General features: G+C 35.2%; 1 long non-coding RNA gene across 5 annotated transcripts in view; it reads right to left on the bottom strand.

Annotated features, from left to right (window-relative positions):
* The window catches only part of LOC106730238, a 579,289-nt gene that overhangs the window by 534,985 nt on the left and 26,073 nt on the right, over positions 1-18,231 (bottom strand). For all 5 annotated transcript variants that reach the window (XR_004320690.1, XR_004320693.1, XR_001366677.2 and 2 more), the window contains exon 2: positions 6,554-6,730. This is a non-coding gene — a long non-coding RNA (uncharacterized LOC106730238). The remainder of the gene's footprint in view (positions 1-6,553; positions 6,731-18,231) is intronic.

The following is an 18,231-nucleotide window of genomic DNA, read 5'->3' as shown; positions in this document are numbered from 1 at the left end:
TTGAAGGATATAACCTAAGCCCTTATTGTTAGCTGAATTGTGTGTTCTATTTTTTACTACAATAATGTATTAATTTTATAGTTAAAAAAATTTAAATATAGATAATTTGAAATCCAAAAGTCTCTTCTGGGATTCAGTCTCCATGATTGATTGAGCCACATAAATGAAACGAAGTGAAAATTAATATTGCTTGAGTATTTTGCAAGTAAAGTTTCAATAGTATATACAGTTTTCCAAGAATGAATCTTATTTGAGCCACCAGATAATAAGAACAAATTGTAAATAATAAGGAGCAAATAGAATAAATCACATCGGGAGATCTTTGATTAGGTAGTGAATGTACATTCTCAGGGAAAGCGAGGTCAACACCTTCTATTTATGCACATGAAATACGTCCAGCAAATGACACAACTAGAAAAGAACCAAAATCGTTTTGCAGGAAGGAACAGTGATATGGGCAATCTATAACTCACAGTTTATTGTATTACACTGCATCTTCACTCTATTCAACGTCATGTTTAGTGATGGGAATGTTTTACTCTGGACTAGTTTGAGATTTTTGAATAAAGGAATAAGTGAAATGATTGCCACTAAAATATATCAGATCCTCTTTACCATTATTTAGAAAAATACAATTGTAACAGGGAAGTCCATTGTATTCTTATCTGCCTTTCCTGGCATAGTCTGGACAAGATGTCAACTTCACACGTCTCCTTCTTCTCACCTCTTTAGGGAGCTGTTTGAAGTTTAAAGCCTTAGCTACGCTGAGGAATCTAGAGCATACTATACTGAATAAGCCATCTCAGCAGGAAAACTAGTGTGTTCTTTGGATATGGGAGCTGCCCTCACTTCTGTGGCATTCGCTTAAGGATTTCTATAATACCAGACTCAGGAGGTAAAAGGTAAGCCCATTTTATAAGATATCTTTGGGGTTCTTTTGCTTTCAGAATAGCAGGCCATATGGCATTCTCTGGCTTGATTTCAAAATCATTAACAAAACACACATCCTTTGTTTCATTTCATTATTCTTTTTGCATAATTTTAATTTGACGCTGCCCTATTAGGAATGTTATGTCTGTGATATCTCAGAATTTTTGAGGTAAATACATACTAACCAAAAAAACTGGCAGCTGTCATAATGATAAACAGAAGCACTGTAACGGATTGTGTTCAGAAATAATAAAGACAGGCGCATGTCTTACAAATTGTGGGGAAATACATATACACGCTATAGCTTATTATTTTCCAGCAAATAAGGGAAATCGCACAATCATAATAGAAAACTTCTATTTTCTATAGAAAACTTTCTATTTCATGATAGAAAACTTGTATTAGTAAAACTTCTAAATACTTCTCCAGGTATTTCAAGGCAGAAACCAAAAGGTCATCTGTTCCAGCTCAGGATTTCTCGAGTTGGTAGTCATACTTTTCAGGTGGGAAATAGCTGTTTAGGTAAGTCAAACTTGGGCTGTGAGAAAAATAAATTATGAGGTGTTTTTTTTAATGAAATGTGATTAAATCTTGAATTCCTTCATTTCCTTCTAGTGTTTTGGAGTCTTGTCTGCTTATAGTGTACATTTAAAATATATGTGTCTGTGTATATATATATGTGTGTGTATATAAATATGTGTAGATATAGATATAGGTGTATAGATATATAGGTTTGGAGTCTTTCTTGTGTCTCTAACCTAATTTGAATATATAGATGACAGACAGAGAAAGAGACAGACAACTTGGGATTCTTTCACTCTCATACGTATTAGCAAATTAGCCACATATAAATAAAAGGTCAGCCCATAACAGATGCATTAAGAAAAACAAGAGCAATTTAAAGTAAGTACTTCCCTCTAAGAATAGAAATTGCCCTCAGTGTATGTCTGATTTGTGAGGTTTGAGGGGCCTCTTTTTTGGAGACTATAAACAATAGTTTGAATTGTCTCCTGTCAGATGGAGTCCCTGCCTTGACAGAAAAGATGGACCAAATAACCTTTAAACCCAACATCTGCATCAAATTCTGTGATTATAATTTCTATTCAAATTAAGTTACCATAATTCAAAACCTATTATTATGAGCCCACAGGGCTAAAAGTTATGTGGGAAATGGATACATCCTATTGTACAGAGAAATGCAGTGTTAGACCACAAAGAAGTAGACTTCAATCCTACCTTTAGATCCTTAGTTTTTCCTCCACTAAGATTCTACATACTTAGGCAAGCTTCTTAAGTATTCTGAAGCTTATTCTAACATACACACACACACCCACACACACACACAACATAACAAGTGTATACATGAATATATGAATTCTAGTTTAGTCCAGGCAAAGTCGAGGTTTCATTGTTTGGAGGACAAGAAAACTCCAAGCTGAGTAGGAGGAATAAATCAATTAGCCAGGATAAATTGCTGAAGTGATAAAAAGTATAGAAAATAAGAGGATGTGGAGAAAAGGTTCCCACCTATTACCTAATCAGGATATACAACATTTACATGGTATTCATCCACTCTTGTTCCCATCCTAGTGTTAGTCTTGGATCTCTAACTGAATATATTTAATTCTCACTGGCAATCCTTCTGATAAAGTTTCCCTAGTCTTGGTTGAATGAAACTCATCCCATAATGACATTCTTCAGGAAGGCTTCAGGAAAACAGCATTCTCTGAACTCTTGTACATCACTTTCTCTTTGGTCTGAGGTGGAAGCCCAGCCTCACATGCGTCAATGTACTTTTTATTTTAGCCACGTGTACAATGGACAGTTGCACACACACTCAGACTCTCACCTTGCATGAGAATTTGGTCCCAAAGTGCAGACCATGCCTATATTTTCATCTTCTTCCCCAGACTTTCCTTGATGTTGCAGTCAGTGTACAAGTACAATCAGAAGGCAAAAGAAGTAATACCCCTCCAGCTAAAGCTCAACCAGAGGGAGCAATGGATAAATATTTCAGCCTACTCTCCCCAGAATACCAATGGGAGGTATTCCAAACACCCCTCAGGAAGTGTGATGAATTCAGTCCCCACTGCTCTTGGAAGTACCTCAATTATGCACTCTTAGGCTTTAACTACTTCCCTAATTATTCTCCCAACTCCCTCCCTCCAACTTTATGGAGTCACTTCCCAAATGATTAAAACTGCACTTAAATGCTTATCTCAGGTTCTTTTTTGGGGAAAACTCAAGGTAAGAAAGTCGGTACAAGAAACTATTCTAGAAAGCACATTCTATGATGAGGTTCTAGAAATGTATCACCAGTCACGTGACAATAAGCACTGCCTTGTTGATGCTGATAATCCCTAGTGTGTTAGTAAAGGGCTCTAAAGCCTTAAGGTGGTGAAGACAGTAAGTTGCTTTTTTAATTTGAGACCAAAGAATTAACTGCCTACTCTATATATCAGAAGGTCTCAGAGGACATTCGCTTCATCAAATCAATAATGACTTAATTAACGTGGCAGCACATTTGAGAAGCTCTGTGGTGGCTGTGGGGTGTCTCATAGTCATATCTTGCAGGTAACAGAATCCTCATTTTGGTTCCCTGAACTATAGAAAAACTATTAGGAACAGTCAAATGGAAATGGCTTAAACTGGTCTCTCCCCCTTCAAAAGAAGCTATACTACATGGGGGTGGTGTTGCAAAGATTAGAGCTACATTCAGTAGCTTGGATAGAGAGTGGCAGTTTCCAGGACATCTCTGTTCACTTTACCTGCATGACCTCTGCAAAAATAGATGGGTCTTAATGGCCTGAAAGAGACTAGTATGATATGAATTAAATGGCAGCTCCAAGAGTGGATATTGCACTGGTGGTAGTTTCTTCACTGAAATAGATAAGCACAACTTCTGGCTCTTTTAATTTCTCCAGTCAATAACCATGACTGGAGAAATTACCCCAACCTGACCCCAATGAGAGTCGTCCATTTAATGGCCAAGAGAACTTGTTAAGTAGCTTGAATGAAGAGTGGGGCCTCATCTATTTACAGCATTAGTGGAAGCAAAAAGGAAAATTTCTACATGTGATGTATTTTGGCTACATGAAACCAATTTTGGACATCCCACCAAGAAGGAAGAATTTTGGAACACACAAATATTTACAGCATCTGTCTGTTTCATTCCCGAGGTTCAATAAATAGTTTGAATTCTCAATGAATGTAAATGAAAAAATAAAATCAAAAATACAAATTAAAGTTATGAAAAGTATGACATCATAAATACTTAAAGAGAAACAAAACTAACCAACTACCATTGTTGAATAAGAAGCAGCCTGCCTTTCAGCATCTATTAAAATCTCATGCTATAATGAAAACCCATACAGCCCAGAGAAAGCTGTAACACACAGTATAAATTAAGAAATTTGTCTCCATGTTGAACACGGAGCCTTCTGTTCAACAAACCACCATCATTCATTGAACAATGAAGTACATCGCACGACATGGGTAAGGCAGTGTTATTCATGAAGGATTCCCAAACCACGTGAACTGTCATTTTGCACATAACCTTGTTAGTAAGGAAGTCCATTTACATTATCGGCTTGACTAAATTAGGCTAGACGCTTGGAGAGTAAGATTGGGACACATCCAGAATCGTAAGATAATCTTCTGAGTTCCAAACAAAAAATAACAACTGTTTGCCAAAGAGTAACATCTGGGGTGTCTCATAGCACAATCCCCACAGCAGTGAAAATGGGTACAACGTCCAATTTTCATCTGTTGTAAGTGCTAATTCTGAAAATGCATGTGGCCTCATTTGCTACTTCAAATAAAAGTACCAGAGCATCTGTTCAGGTAAATCCCACATCCAGGGGAGTTAACTGTGCTCCTTAGAGCCAGATTTTATGTTCTTAAATAAATATGACTTCTGCTTCAGAAAGGATTTTATCAACAAGATTTGAAGATTTGGCTCTGCTGAGAAATTCTTCCTAAGAATTATATTCTATAATATCATTTAATACTGACAACATAAGGAAGACCTGTTCAAAGTGATGTTCTGATTTATCTATAAATAAATGTGTTTCTATAACATTTTTCCATGCGAATGAAGACAATATGGGTAGCTTCAGCTGTCTTCCCTAGTTCCTAATTGCTTGTTCTTTTTGTTCTTTCCTTAGGCATGAATGAGTCTCAGGTCCCTCCTTTCACTCTAACCATACTTACTTTGACCCCTCTTTCTCAACAGACAACATCAGAAACTAAATCTCAAGATTAATAAAATATATTGATGTTATTCAATTAATAATTAAGCATTTTTTTACATTGGCTTGTTTTTGTCATCATAAATTATGTCATAGTACTGTGATTAAAACCATCCTTCAATAGCTCAACGTCTCAATTACTGGACCTCCTCACTCACCACCAATGGTCTTGTCTCTACCCCATCTTAACTACCATTCACCAGGTCATGTCACTACTGTATCATTTTGGTCTCCAAGGTGCTTCCTAGGACTCTTCAAAAATAATTTTGATTATAACTCATCTCATAGTCTATAGTTTTGTCAGACAAAGCCTCCATTATGTTTGGAAATGTATCAACCATTATTTCAGTTTTTTGTCTGTCCAACCCCTTCCCACTGAAAGTCTACAGTTGCATGTATAGCAGTTTGCTTGAAACTGACCTACAAGTTACTGATGCTCTTTTCATTTGTTTAATTTTTTTCTCTCGGTATCTTATTTTGAATAGTTTCTACTGTTATACCTCACAGTCCCTGATATCTTTATCTGTAATATCTGATATGGCATCTATCCTATCCAGAATTTTTTCATCTCAGACACAGTTTCCACATTTAGAAGTTTGGTTTTGATCATTTAAAAATATCTTCTACATCTCTACTTTTTACTATAATGTTGATAACTATTTCAATGACTTTTTGATAATTCAGACGTCTGTGTCAGTTCTGTGTCTTGATTGACTTTTCTCCTCCTGTTGAGCCTCTTTTCCTGCCTTTCTGCCTGCCTGATAATCTTTGGTGGATTACTGACATTGTGAATTTTGCTTTGTTCCATGCTGGATAATTTTTAACTCCTAAAATTTCTCTTGAACTTTGTTCTAAGGTGTGGTGAAGTTACTTAGAAATGGTTAGTTCTTTTGGACCTCTTTTAATGATGTGTTAGGTGGGTCCAGAGCAGTGCCCACTCTAGGGTTTATTGTTCCTACTTCTGACTCAAGACTTTGCTGGATATTCTGTCCGATGTTCCACGAATTAATCAATTTTTCCAGTTTATCAGCCTTGTTTGAACACCAGGTACTATTCTCTTCTATTTTTTTTTTTTATTATTATTACATGGTTATTTCCCTGACCTCAGGTACTTTCTTCACATGCATATACTAACCAGTAATTTGCTGAATACTTTAGGTGGACCCTCTGTGAGTCTCCTGGATTCTGTCTCTAGGATGCCCTTTCCTCTCTATTACTCTGTTCTGTGAACACCATTTTTCTTGGTCTCTTCAGAAATTCAGCTCTGTCTTGTCAACTTAGGGAAAGTGGTGGGCTCTACTCCAGCGTCCACTCCTTGCACTGTGGCTTGGAAGCTCTTTCAAAGCAGTAAGTTGGGCGGGAGGAGGGCTTACCTTATTTGTGTCTCGTCTCCTTTCTCTTCATTGCTTGATGTCCAGTGTTTTGGAAATGACTGTTTCATTTTTCTCTGTATTTATGTTCTGTATTATTGTTCTTGATTTTGTTGCAGGCAGAATAAATCCTGCCCCTGTTACTCCATCTTGGCCAAAAAGGAATTTTCTGGTCATGCTCTGAGATAGAAAACAAAAGGACACCATGGTTGGCCATTGGCATAGTATTCTTGAATTTAATTAAAATTTTACTATTTGGGTCATTCAACATCTCCTGAGGTAAAATTCTAAGCTATTCTTCACTTTTTTTTCTTGCATAAAATATATAACAGGCTATGGTTGTTGCAGGAGACTGGCCTCTTGAAGGTGGGAAGTTCTTATGAAGCATTAACCATATTTCCAGTTCATCATAAGCTTAATGGCTAAGCCCTAAAGGATTAAGAATGGAGACACTGGGAAATTTTATTTCTGCTTTCATCATATGTTTTTATGCAGAGGGCTCTCCACTAGGATAGTACTCCTTGTCATTCTCCCTAGCTCTGTCTCCTCTTCAAGACACAAGGGGTCAGTATTTGATTGATCAGTTGAGGTGCCAGAATTCAAACTTCTTTTTCTCTATTCTTTTCCTATTAGCTTATCTTTGGAGCATATTCATACTCTTGGATTCTCCATGATGTAAGCTTTATAAGCATAGTCTCTTCTGCTCTTATATTTTCCCCGAGTTTCACTACATGAAGCAAAGCCCAGGAGCAAATTTTAAAGGAAAACCAACCACGCAACCAAATTCTCTACCTATATATTGCCCTATTTCATTGTTATTTTCCTTAATGCACTTAAAAAATTTGTATAAATAGAGAAAAATGCTCTGGGCAGGAAAATCTGTGAAACAGATAATTGGGTGAGAAGAGTAGAGGAAGGAGAAATTAACTGAGTCTTTTGCTATCCCTTGGCTTCTCCAGTTTCTATTACTAGGGCATTTCAAAATCTTCTGAGCCTCTGGAGCAGAGAGACTAGAGGCAGTCCAGAGTTAACTGAATTTTAGTCAGAGTCATATTTACAAAAGTAATTTTAATGCCTGTTCTGAGATGTTTTTTCTCCTATCAGAGAGCCTGGGGACACTCAATGAGTACAGCCATTTTTTTTTTTTTTTTTTTTTTTTTACAACAGGCAATAAGGAATTCCCACATCCATTCATGGTTATCAAAAGAGCACTCCAAAATTTGAGATAAAGAGTACAGATGCAGACAATGTTTGGAAATCCAAATATGGATGGAGGGTGATGAGAGAGCAGTTTCCAAGACACTGCACTCATATCATGGTATAAAAATGTAGCTGCTGGCAAGAATAAGGAAGCACTGTGACAGTGGTGTTCACCAAACCTCCCATTTCCTCGCTTACCTCCCTAGCCTCCCTGGAAACTAGATGGACGTCATGTGGTTGGTTCTGGCCATTGACACATAGTAGAAGAGGTTTGATACTTCCTGGCCAAGGCACTGAAAAACTTGTGTGTGATTCTCCAGGTTTATCTTTCTGTGCCTATAGAGTGGAGGAAGCTACTTACCCCGTAATGACCATATACAATATGGTGGTGCTGCTAATTCCTTCGGGATCTAAATGCTCTGTGAATCTAACCACCATCTGACCATGTGGAACTCATAGTGTGTGGTTGAGCAAATTTTTGTAGTGTTCAGCCACTGATATTTTGGATTTGTTTCTTACCACAGCATAAATTAAGACTATACTGATGAATACAAGCCCCAAACCTAGAAAGACAAAGGGTTCAAAACAGATCACTAGCAAGAAGTACACGTTGGAAAAAACGCAAGGATAAAGCTAACAAAACTTGTACACAAGATCAGGATTAAACTTAATATTGCATCCTAGAGTTCTAGATGCCAGTTTTGTGTATATTTCTTGTCTACACTCAATATCATTTTAATCAAAATATTAAATTAAGGCTCGCGGGACCCAAACTATGAAGGCAGGAATATTATATAAATTGAGTTCTCAGCAAAATCTAGTCTAGAATAACACTGTACAACAATAACTATAATCTTATATTAATAACCAGTATATGTTTTTAGAATGTGTGTTTAAAAAATAAGGAAGTCCATTTTTATGATGAATTTTATAATAAACTTGGTTTGTTATGCTGAAACTTCAATGTGCATACCCTTCTTGAAAACAAAGATTAAATATTGCTTCTATTGTAACTTAGTTAACCTTCTGAACAATTCATGACTATGTGCTTCTTGAAGAAAGACCTGCAATGCTTCTAGCCCCAACTGTCCTAGAAAACCAAGGTTTTAGCACTATTTTTACTTGCTTGTGTAACTTGTAGTACCATAGGATACTAACCTTGTTCATTTATATTTTAGAAAAAAAAAATGAGTTGAATACTAGAATCTTAACGAGCTCATTTTCACTAAAAGTAGCTTAGGACAATTACATTTCTGTAACATTTAAACTACACTTAAAATTCTCTTTCAGATTTGTGAATTATAAAATTAACCATTAATCCGTAGGAAAAATCTGGTATGAATAAATCAAAGTCTTTGTAATAATGAATCTCACAAAGTAGACAGTACTAAGTATTAATTAATTCTCTTAATTGCCTTAAAGAATACAGTAGTTATTATGTAGGAGAGGAAATTACCCCAGGATTAAAACAGCCAAAAGCAAAAGTTTCTGAGTACGTGTTTCCTATCACTTTAAATGCACTAAAGAGAAAATAAGGACTTAAATGTTTGATCTTCTCCATCCTCCCCTTCGCCTTCACCTGGATACTCTCATCCCTTCCAAACTTCTACTAAATAGTTACTTGGAAGAAATCTTACCTGCATTCAAGGAACTAACCCACACCATAGTGTCTGACTTTCAATTTCTTTCTTCCTTCCTACTCTGGTTCATTGACTTGAAATCTATGGTTTCTGTTCATATGAAAGCAATAGTATATGTGAGACAGCCGCTGTTGACATATAGGCTGAGGATGTAGATCCCAAGGGTCAGAAACACAGATCAAGGGCACCTGTGTTCAATACCAAGGTCTTGAAAGGGCAGTGGTAATAGCACCCTGCCTGCTACTCTGCTTCCCACTGACACTGTAACCAGCAGGGCTGACAACACCACTAAACACGCATCCTGGATACTAATCAGGCTGTGCAGAGCTAGATAAGCACTTCAGTTCATTCCATAAGTGTCTTCGTTTGTCTCTACATTACAATTGTGAGATTCTTGCTAAAGCAGATGAACAAAGAGTCTGTATGACAGACATTAATACTGCTGTATCCAAATTACTTCCCTTTTTCTCTTGATTCATTCTTCACTTTCAAGAAAAAATAATTTAAAGAGAAGATATTTTATTTTTTGAAGATTACCTTCTAATTCAGTAAAAGTTTCAATATTTGTGTATATCAAACAAAATTTGCGTATATCAAACAAAAATCTTGCATCTTATAATTTGTCCTCTTTTAAATTTGCGCTTTTAAATTTTAAATACAAGTAAAATCTCTGAGTGATTGTACTGAGTGATAGAACTGAAGTAAGCTCGGTTTCTTTGTCTTCAAAAATCACTATGCTATCACTTTTTTTTTAATTCCAAAACTACTGATTAAATTCAGTGAATTGTAGTACTACAGGAGTTGGAGATATGACTGGATCAGAATTAAGCTGAAATAATTCCAAATGATTATGGATGTGCTCTGGAAATGAATACAGGTGGCTGAATCTGCACATGCCAGGGTTTGAATATACTCATGAGTTTTCCATATTGACTTTTACATTGGATACAATGTTTCTTAATGTGTAATAAGTGAAAAGTATAAAAAATTAAATATAAAGCAATAATAAATTGATAATAAAATTAAGTTTTAAGAATTTCAAAGGCTGATTTGATATTATATACAAGCCATTAATTGCAGCAATTACATGGTCATAATAAAAAGCCAGAGTGGCTTATAGTTATCTATTTTCAAATTCTTCACAAGCAAGGAACCGCCTTTCCAACTGCATGAAGATATATTAATTTGACCGCCTTGTCCTTGGCACAAAACTGACTTTTATAAAGTGAGAAAAAAATACAATGTTGTTACTGGCTATCCAATAATGAAACTTTTGAAAATGGCAGAAACGCCAATGAAATTATGTCCTTTTATATCAAAATTCAACAACAGCACATATAAGCACCAACAGTTCTTTGAATTCTGAAGTTGCATGTATTGTATTTTTCAGCCAATTTGCAGTAACGTAACTGGGAATATTGGATAATTGAATTGTCCATGCATGAGTGCCTCATTTGGTTTTTCTGGCTGCAGACTTCAGGAGGGTCTCCGGCTGATGGGCCATGGGGGATGAAATCCAGCCTACGCTCTGCTTGCCAAGCTATGAGCTCAGGCGTATAACTGCATCTGCCCAGAGGAAGTGGCACATTTGACTAATTAGCATAAGGACATCTATTTTCTTAAGGTGCATCCCTCTGGGGCTGCATTTACCCAGAGGGTGCACCATCCGTTTGTGCTTTGTACAAACAATCCCTTCAGACTATTGAAATATTTGTAACTCAAAGAGTTTATTTTAACCCCCACTTTTTTCCAGATCAATTTCTTAGGCAGAAATTTACCCAGTATTTTATTAAAATTTCTTTCAAACTTTGCTTCGTATCTAAATCATATTCATAGCTAAAGAATCAAATAATACCGTCTCTTCCCCATCCCTCTGAATCCAGAGACCCATCTTTCAATCATTATTTTTGACACTTCTAATGAATAACTTTATGTCAATAATATTTCTTTATATTTTCACAGTTCTCTTTACTCACTAAATGATAGATGAGAATGTGCTTTTTAACACATTAATATTTTGATACTTCTTTTTGTACAGTTCTTTGTTTGCTTCTTGAGTATCTGAGTTCTCCCTGTTGAGAGACAACTATCTGGCTTAGAGAATATGAGGGTTTGTTGCAGGAAAAAAAAAAAGCAAAGAGAAAGAATAAGGTAATAATCAGTTCCGTATCTGCCAGATAGGATTATTCAAAAAAAACTATCTTCTTGAGATCTATACAATCGTCTTCCTGGAAATGTAGTGGAGACAATTAGTGCAGAATGGACTTTTATCCTTGGCTCCTGGAGTAAGGAGAATGGCCTCCCAAAGAGGTCCATGTCCTTATCCCTGGAACCTGTTTATACTTAACCTTACATGACAAAAGGGGCTTTGCCAACTAAATTAAAGATTTTGACATGAGGAGATTTTCCTGGATTACCTTTGTGGACCCAGTGTAATTACAAGAATCCAAGAAGAGGCAAAAAGAAGAACGCAAGAGATATGGAAATGTTATTCTGTTGGTTTTGAAGATGAAAGAAGGAGCCCAGAGTTAAAGAATGCAGGTGGCCTCAAGCATGCAGAAAAGGTAACAAAACAGATGCAAACAAACCAACTGACAGCTTGATTTTAGTAAAAGTGAAACCTGTTTCAGACATTTGACCTTTAGAATTGCAAGATAATAATCTTGTGTTGTTTTACACCACTAAGGGCGTGGGAATTTGTTACAGTAGCAATAGTTCCCTTTACCAATCCCAATACCAGTCCAGTTCCCTTTAGAGATCTGGCAACAATTGCAGGGCCGCCCTCCCACCATGCCCCTTTAATTTTGCACCATCTTGTTCTGGCAAATGGAGTCTGAAATTAGGCTTTCCACGTCCCTGCATTTTATTTGTGGCATGGATGCTAAATAGGTAAGTAATGGATCTGCCAGGAGGACTCCCAGATGAGACAGTCACATTCACAGCCTGGGCGTGGGGTGCTAGATTAGTCGTTAGATACACGATGCAGCTGCATCTCGCAAGTTTCAGCCCGAGGGACCCAAGTGAAGCTGTATCAGTCAGGAAGGGGTATCAGACTCTGAACAAGCTGAGAGAGAAAAGGTAGATATTACCTTTAAGCAGCCATAGAATCCTGCCAATGATAGAACAGTAATCAGAAACTAGGTGGGAGGCTTAGGAGTAAAAATAGAATAGTTTCATTAAGTAAAGATACATATTTTTTGTACACGTAAGTTGTGATGCAGATGTGTTTATGACAAAAGCACAGCTCCTTAAATTAAACTGTATCTCTGTTTTTATCATCCTTCATGTATTGGCATCTGTATTCCCTCTTCGCATTACCTCCGCCTCTCCAAATAAGTTCAAACATTTCGTGTTCTGTAAACCACAGACACTGTCTTTTGACTCTACGTTGTTAGATGAGAACATGAGCATTGTCCTCATTCCCTTCACTTCTCCCCACGTCCTTCCATCTCCTAAATTCTTTACTTTCATATCTTCTAGTAAATATAGTCTTCTGAGATTCTAGAAACCTAAAACTAATGATATTATTCAGATAACTTTGACCACATGAATAAGATTTTTTTAATTCAGTGCCAAGTTAAAATATAATCATATTGTATTTGAATGTGAACCTAATTCTGAACTCTCATATTACCCATCAGACAATGTACAAAGTATCAAGTTCTAGTGAATGTCCATTTTCACCATCTATCAGATGTCCTCATCATTAGTTGAGGGTTTTTCAAAATTCTCATCCTGCTATTTCTTTCAAAGGACTGCTCTTTATGCATGGTTTTAGAACTTCCCTTTATTTTCTTCTAGGTTGGATCCAAAGTTTCTTTTCATACCTTCTTTCTTGGCTTAATGTCTTGTTTTGTTGGACATAAATTCTCCACTGAATTCCTTAATAAACATGCATGCAAGGTAAACTCAGAGAATATTGCACACCTGAAAATGCCTTTATACTTTCTTTACATTTGTTTCATTTGGGACAGGATTCTAGGCAGAAAATAATAGAAAATCAGTTTCTTACATTTCCTTACTGAAAGTTAAAAGCATCAATCCACTGTCCTCTCATGCCCAGTGCTATTGATGGGCTAGCTGACACTATTCTTCTTCTGGTTCACTTGTATGTAAAGTTTTGATTTGTTTGTTAGTATTTTCATTTACTTTTGGTGTTTCCTTTAATTTTTTTCTTGTTTTAATTTCACAAAATGCACATTCATTGTAGAAGGCTCTGAGTCTTCATTTGAAGACTTATTTCCTTCAGATCCAGAAATTTCTCTTTCTGTAATCTCTTTGACAATTTTATCTCAAGTTTTTCTGCTCTCTTTCTAGAACTTTGCTTAATCTCATTTTTTGCCTCTTAGATTGATTCTTTATATCATTTTCTTCTGTTTCATCCATTTTTTTTCCTACTTAGCTTAGGTTTCCTCAACTTCATGTCCCAATTTTCTATTGATTAGTTAACTTATTTGTAATATATACCACAAATAAGGAATAGTTTATAAATCATAAGTGTATAGCTTAATGAATTTTCACAAAATAAATATACCTGTGCAACTCTCACACTGGTAATAAATAGAATGTATCTCCCAACTTAGAAGTCCTGGTTGTGCCCCTTTCCAGTCACTAACTGTTCATATGTAAACAGTATTATGATTTTTAACAGCAAATATTACTTAGGTCTGGTTCCAAAATTAATAGATTTGAGTCTTATGTATTTTTTTCTGTCTGATTTATCTCACTCAACATAATGTTTGAAAAATTAACCCTTTTTTATTAATTTTCTGATAACAAACTATTTGGCTTAATACTGTGATCAGCATGTGCATATGAAGAAAGTACCTAAGGCCAAAGAAAGAGTCATCCAAAAAAAGCCTGAGGGAATATTTGCAAACAGAGCTATGACTGTGCCTGCCCCTTCTGTACATGGCCCAGTATGTGACGGGCACTTCATACACATCTATTGAAAGAGTAGAAAAATTTTATCAACGACTTTGGAAGAATAAAATAATGCCATTTGCAGAAACATGTATGGACCTGGAGATTGTCATACTAAGTGAAGTAAGACAGAGAAAGAAAAATACCATATGATATTCATATGTGGAACCTAAAAAAAATGACACAAATGAACTTACCTACAAAACAGAAACAGACTCACAGACATAAAAAACAAACTTATGATTACTGGGATGGAAAGAGGGTAGGAAGGGATAAATTGGGAGTTGGAGATTTGCAGATACTAACTACTATATAGAAAATAAACAACGTTTCTACTGTATAGCACAAAAAACTGTATTCAATATCTTGTAGTAACCTATAATGAAAAAGATTATGAAAAGGAATATACGTATGTACATGTATGACTGAAACATTAAGCTGTGCACCAGAAATTGACACAGTAGTGTAAACTGACTCAACCTCAATAAAAAAAATTGGAAAGTTAAAATGAGCTAATTTTAGAAAACGTTAAATAAGAGCAGATATAATTAAAAAGAAATAGGTTACCGTGAGGATAAATAACCATCAATGAAACCACATTTGTAGACAAAAGTCAAAATTCTCTTAACACAAAACATCTGCTAGAATATGGGAAACTAGAGCTTTCTTAATCAACTTGTGGGAAGTAAATTGGGATCTCCACTTTGAAGAATAACTTGACATCATCTAACAGACTTGAAGTATACATAGCCAAGGACTGAGTACTGTTGATATTAGGTATAAATCTTACAGGAACTCTGGGTCCTCTAAGATGTGTCATCCATCAGGACACAAATGCAGTTTAGGTCAATGCAGAATTGTTTCTAATAGAGCAAAATGAGAAAATTCAAAGGTCTTCTTTAGAAAAATAGATTAATAAATTATGATTTAATCAAATAATGAAATATAGAAGTTAGATTTATATGTATCCACTTGGATAATTATTGAAAATATTCTGTTAAATGAAAAATATGAAAGAAGGAAATTTCACACAATTTACAGTACAATGGGATTTAAGGAAATTAAACATGAACAACAATATGTATTATCATGGACTCATTTATATGATGTAAAATTTATGAAAAAATATATAGCAAATACAGGGTAGTGGTTTCCTCTACAAAAATAAAATGGGAAATGAATGCCTTGGGGAGGAAGGCAAGTAAAAATTAGGTCTTCAACTTTATCTGAAACGTTATATTTCTGTCATATAAAAATAATCAAAGAAATAATTGAAAGGAAAACTGGCCAAACTGTTATTGTTTATTATGTTTGGGTACATAGATATTTGTTATTTCACAGCTAGCTATTTTTCTGAATTTAACCCATTATCTTATATTTTATAACTTTAAATTTAAAAATAAAATATATAATGTTCAAAGATATCCTTAATATGTTTATTATCTATTTTATTATTTTAAATAATCTTAATGGTATAGAACCAACCTTACTATGTAAGGATAAGACATTTGTTTGAACTGTAGTATAGTCATGCAAAGGTAAATAGCGTTTAAATGACATTACAAAGAATCACTTAAAAACACTGAAAGATTTTCATAATGTATCATATAGCTGGTCACCCCACCAAAATTTAACTAGCAGGAAAAGCACTCAGAATTTTCATTTACTCTTGATGTTGCTGACAGTTACTCTGAAAAAGAGCTGTGTGGAAAACAGGCAATGGAAGGTAGGTATTGAAAGATTGAATCACTGGGAAGTTATATAGTTATTTCCACATATTTCCAGGGATGGAAAACCTGTCCTTGAGTTTGTAATGACTGCATCCTTCTCACTGCCTGGAAAGATTATACTTTTGTGTTTTCTAAAGCTCTTGAAAGACTTTCCACTTCTACTCTGAATGATTATTAGAGGAATAGGATTAAAAGAAGAAGGAGAGTACCTTGAAGAGAGACTAGGATGAAGGGGTTAGGATTGTGCTAACTCATTGCTCCATCATGAAGATAGAAGAAAAGCTTGTCTATGGCCAGAGAAATGTCTAGGTTAGTGGGAAAAAATCATACATTGTCAACCAAGACTCATCCAAGCAGATGTACCAGGGCAGGTGATGCACACATAAATGCAGTTAGACGTTGTTAATGATTTAAAACCTAAACTGCTGATTACTTGGTTATCACATGAATTGCTTCAATTTCCAGCCTGTTATTTGAGACTCCACATGTTATTCATCACGCTACATAGGAAAGATCTACTAATTAAGCCTCAGGATACTTGTAAATTCTGAGAAACCACTGTGTACCTCTCCATAAATTATTTTTGTAGGAGGGAAACTGCTTGCTGCAAAACAAGTCTCTGTGGAGAGTCATCTTTATACTCATTTGGAAATTTTTTGAACTAAATAAAATCAGGATTTTTAAAATCCTACCTTTCATGTGCTGAAAATTTGCAACAAATATGCATTTTATACTTTAAGAATTCTCTCTCCTGTTAGTCTGATAATCAATTCAAATTCAGTATCTTAATGGAACTGTGGTTCTGCTACTGGAAATGTGGTATGATTTGATGCAGAAACTTCAAAATATAACATTATGTTAATTCCTATGGGTGTAGGTTTATCTAACATACTAATGGAAAGAAAGCCTTATTCTAACTTAATATAATTTGGGGTACATGGTAAGCTTCCAGCAAATAAAGAACTCCATGAAAAAGACAGCATTTGAACTGAATCAGAAAGGACGTTAGAGCATACCAGGTATAGGCAACACTGGGAAAAAGGCAAGAAAGAGGAAAAGCATGTTTGTGCTGAATGCGAACAAGAGTAAGTCTCTATCTCCATGCGTATAACAATAGGATTTTAAAGTGTTTCTTGCCATATGATCCATCAATCACACTTCTGGGCATATATTCAGAGGAAACTCTAATTTGAAAAGACGTATGCCCCCAGTGTTCATAGCAGCACTATTTACAATAGCCAAGATGTGGAAGCAACCTAAATGTCCATTGACAGATGACTGGATAAAGAAGATGTAGTGTATATATATATATATAAATATATGTGTGTGTGTGTGTGTGTGTGTGTGTGTATATACACACTATATGGAATACTACTCAGTCATAAAAAATAATAAAATAATGCCATTTGCAGCAACATGGATGGACCTGGAGATTGCTGTACTAAGTGAAATAAACCAGAAAGAGAAGGAAAAATACCATATGGCATCAATTATATGTGGAATATAAAACAAAAAAAGACACAAATAAACTTATTTACAAAACAGAAACAGACTCACTGACATTGAAAACAAACGTATGGTTACTAGGTGGGGGGAAAGAGGGTAGAGAGATAAAGCGGGAGTTCAGGATTTATTTGCAGATTCTAACTACTATACATAAAATAGATAAACAAGGTCCTACTGTAGCTCCTACAGGGAGCTATATTCAATACCTTGTTAAAACCATATAATGAAAAAGAATATGAAAAGGAATATATATATGTACATGTATAGCTGAATCTATGCTACATATAAGAATAACACAACATGTAAATCAACTACATTTCAGTGAAAAAAATTTAAAAAGTATTTCTAATAGTTTAAAATTTTTAGATTAGGACATTTAGTGGATTCATCTTGCGTGTATGTAGCCTTTCTAAACATGTATTTATCTAATTGACAGATACATCACTTGGCATTTATCTAATCAATGCTCTATGATTTTTAAAAAGTCTCATTAATGATTGTATTTGGGCAATTTTATGATTCATTTTGTACATGACGAAACCAGCATTAAAATGCAATTAGAAATATATATGCTATTCTATGTATTTCCAGCTTGATTATTCTTATTGTTGTGTAGAATCCCATTGAAGAACTGTGTGTCAATACCTTTATCTGGTCTAATGTTGGTTGGCATATGAATGGT

Source organism: Camelus ferus, chromosome 6 (assembly GCF_009834535.1).
Source record: "Camelus ferus isolate YT-003-E chromosome 6, BCGSAC_Cfer_1.0, whole genome shotgun sequence".
Taxonomy (NCBI): domain Eukaryota; kingdom Metazoa; phylum Chordata; class Mammalia; order Artiodactyla; family Camelidae; genus Camelus; species Camelus ferus.
The sequence above is the reverse complement of the archived record's forward strand: the minus strand, read 5'-3'. Positions and strand labels throughout refer to the sequence as shown.